The sequence below is a fragment of the Miscanthus floridulus genome, chromosome 17 (assembly GCF_019320115.1).
Source record: "Miscanthus floridulus cultivar M001 chromosome 17, ASM1932011v1, whole genome shotgun sequence".
NCBI lineage: Eukaryota > Viridiplantae > Streptophyta > Magnoliopsida > Poales > Poaceae > Miscanthus > Miscanthus floridulus.
This window is the reverse complement of record NC_089596.1, coordinates 102751444-102755365: the sequence shown is the minus strand read 5'-3', so window position 1 is coordinate 102755365 and position 3922 is coordinate 102751444. Positions and strand designations below refer to the sequence as shown.

General features: G+C 44.3%; 1 pseudogene; it reads left to right on the top strand.

The window, feature by feature from the left end:
- The first annotated feature begins 957 nt into the window (after window positions 1-957).
- LOC136519009 (F-box/FBD/LRR-repeat protein At1g13570-like) lies at window positions 958-3922 on the top strand (annotated as a pseudogene).

The window sequence follows — 3922 nt, the reverse complement described above, 5'->3', positions numbered from 1 at the left end:
CCTACTCGGCAAGACCTGAAGGAACAAGACGAGGCTTCCAGAGCTCAACCATGAAGTGCTCGGGGGCTTGTCGATACGGGACCCACGAGATACCCCACAAGGAAGGGAGAATATCTAGTATAACTAGGATTCTTTCCATGTAATCTTAGTAGTAGTATTATTCTGTAATCCTACTAGGAACTTTTATTGTAAACCGAGTAGGACTCTGACCTCCTGACTATATAAAGCAGGGCGGAGTTCTTGGAGAGATAACGCAACACTTGACAATCAATCCAACGCAAGGGCTAACGCCGACTGGACGTAGGGCTATTACTCGATCACGATCGAGGGTCAGAACCAGGATAAATCGACCGTCTCTTGCGTTTACTGTCGAGTTCTGCATACGCTGAAGCCCGAACAAACTGCCTCGGGTACCCCCGTGGCAGGCTATCGATGGTGAAACATCGACAACGAACAACAAAAACAAAAAGGCTCCTGAAATAAAACATAAAAAATACAGCCAAAATGATGTGCCTACAATACACTAACAATGCCAGAGCTTCCACCATCCTTCCCTCTCACACAATATCACCTCAAGTCCTTCCTTTCTTCCAAGCCTTCCCAGTCTTTAGTAGTGGCATCGCAAGAAGAACTAAAGAAACCTATCTACTCTAAAGAATGAACAAAAACGAAAGCAGAAAACCTAGTCCTTCCTCCAATTCTCTCCACAATGCGGCAACACCATGGTCTTCTCTTATGATGATATATAGGCGCCTAATTCAGAAACGATTGCTTATACCATACCTTACCGGGGAGGAAGCCTTAGAGGTGGACAGCTCAGATCAAGCGGAGGGAGATAGGACGAAACGGGCCGTCAGTATGGGCCGATCCTGGGCCTTTAGGCTACAGTAATTATTTTCCGCTCATCGGGACATGGGCCTTTAGTAACCTGGACCGTTGGAGGCGCCGACGCACGGAGAGGGTGGATAACTGTAGATAGATGGAGCCCTCGCCGGCGGCGGCCTCTGCCTCAGGGAGAAGCGGAGAGGCTGGGACTGGAGGCGTGATGGAGCCGAAGCAGGCGGAGGCGGCCGACCGGCTCTCCTCCCTCCCGGCGGAGCTGCGGGACGAGATCCTCGTCCGCCTCGACCTCCGGGACGCCGTGCGCACCTCCGTGCTCTCCCGCACCTGGCGCCACCTCTGGAAGGAAAAAATTGTAAAAATGACACTCCAAAGATCGACTCTCGACCGTTTGCAAATCGCCTCCTCCCCTACATCGGCCCCCGGGTCTCCCTCTTCAACATCTGCGTCGACGACGCGTCTGCCGGCCGCATCGACGACTGGCTCGTCGCGCTTTCCCGCTGCAGCGTCGAGTCCATCCACATGTCTGGCCTACTCAGATCAGTCTTATACTTCAACCTCCACTCCTCCATCTTCTCCTTCGGTGATCTCGATTCCCTGTGGCTGCAACGCTGCGACATCCCACCCCTCCCCGTTGGATTCGCCGGCTTCCCCGCGCTCCAGGAGCTAGACCTCAGCTCTGTTCGCTTCCCAGCCAATGTCCTGAGGCTGTTTGACGTGTTCCTCCCTGATGACTGCCCAGAGTCGGTGATTGAGGCGCCCAATCTCCGTAGCCTAAAAACCCTTTCAGACACGGACTGTGGCTGGCGAGTTGGAGAGCTGCCATGCCTCGAAGATGCCGACATTCAGGTGTTCCTCTGTACGCGGCATGGACATGGTTTTAGAGATTTCCTTGCTTGGTTTGCTCATGTGCTTTGGCCTAAATCAAGGCTGAAACGGTAGTGCTTGTCTCAAGCCCATTCATAGATCAGGAACGTAAACATCGTCTCCTATACTAATGAAATAGCGTGAAAAGTTGCACTAATAATTAATAATAATGGAAACAATTGTTTCATTCATGCCCTGCTTCCATGTGCCTGTGGTCCTTTGTTTCAAAATAACACAGAAATCTCATACATATTGCTAGACCCTGTATGACCGTATCCAGTTTGAATGTTCTTTTTTTGTCACAGGTCAACAATGTTGAGATACCGTATACACTTCCATTGACCTTTTCTAACTTGAAGAACTTGAAATTATCTATGGACTTTACTGAAATGCACCCAATTTTGTTCATGTTTACCTTGCTAAGGAGTTGTCACAACCTTGAAAACCTAGAAATGAAGGTAATGCTGGATATTTCCTTTGGGACATCTCTATTTACACTGTTCGAAGGTCATCTTGTTGTTTACAACTGATTTTTTTATTTATTGGTGAAGTTTCTTGAATCTGTTGATCAGAGTTTTGAGGGAAATTGGGAGTTCTTAAATGCTCTGTGGAGTGATGACATGTGTGCCAATCTTCAGACTGTGAGGATGATTTATGTTCATTGGCTTCCAAAACAAATTTCATTTATGAAGCTTATTCTCTCTAAAGCAAGGCTTCTTCACACATTATATGTTGATAAGTGCCCAGATGTTTTTGATGATCCAAAAATTGACTTACTACAATGCAAAAGAGCTTCAGTTCAAGCTCATGTCCTGTTTGAAGGTAAAGAAATTTGATTATGGGTCTAAGTTAATGTCGTATATTTATTGTTTGAACAATGGATCTCTGTACCTCATTTTTTCCCGGTCAAAGTTAGTGGTATGTTACTCATGATGTACTTTTGCGAGTTTTTCTATTGTACAAGTGAGAGTGGATTATATTTCATCCAAAAGTTTGACATCCTGAGGAAAGGTGATCAACATAAGACCTATGTTGAATACATTGCTGAAGTTTTCTGTGGCCCATTAAGACTTTAGAGCTTGACCCTATTATTGTTGTTGAAGAGACAGCCATGGTCTCCAAGACTCCATTGCATGATATCTTATCTTTCCAGCAATATTCAAGGCATTTTTCCTTTGCTTCGCATATGGATCATCTAGATTCTGTTACAAATAGCAACCAAATTACAGTAGTTTTTCAGCCGTAGTTCTAAATCTTAATGGAGTGTTTGGTTTGTAGAATCAATCCATTCTAGATGAGGTGATGCTGATGCATCATGAGTCCATTTTCCTCAAATTTAGTGGAATGACTTCATTTCTCATACTAGTACTAATTATTAGCTTGTGAATAAGGTGGTGATGGATTAACTCACAATTCCACAAACCAAACAAAAAAAATAAAGATTGAGATGATGATGGACTACCCCCATTCCACAAACCAAACACCCCATTATATTGTTTCTTCCAATTTAGTAGCTAAAACCCTAAAACATTTCAATGAAGGAACCCAATGGCAGTCTGATGTTTGCCTAGTCAGCACTATGCATATGTTTCCACAAACCTTTGAAGTGTTTCTTTTTTATGGAACCTTTTAAGAGTTTCTTCTTGATAAGGCCTTTCTAAGAGTTTGTGGTAGAATATTATTGGTCTACATAAATGCTACGGTCTCTGTATATTTTGTTTGATCTGCTTTATGTCTGCTTTGATGTAATTTCACAAACTGTTTTCCTTGTGCAGGTTTGGTGCAGCAGTATTGATGAGGTGGCATCTTCTATGTATTGCTGAGTGCAAGATTGGTTCACTTGAATGAGACAGGACCCGCTTTCTCTGCTGAAGTGTTTTTGTTTTTCTCCTTCATGATATGATATATGAAGCATGTAGAAAATGGCTTATCCAAGGAACCAGCATGATTTGTTTGTCTTGTTCAGAAGAAGCTGATGTGCTATTGGTTGTTCACTAGTTCAGTAGGATATTGGTGGTAGTAGCTAGAGTCGTTTGGTTAATGAAGCATACCTCCAAACTTGCCTGAGTAGGTGAAAATACGGTTATCCTTTCGCTAAGTTGTCCTCTGGACCTCCAGAACTTGTTGCTTGCCAAATGCCAAGCCGGGCTCATGCAATAGCCAATCCATGGTGTGTTGTTTCTCGCTAAATTTCTTCACTGCTTAGTGAAAGCTG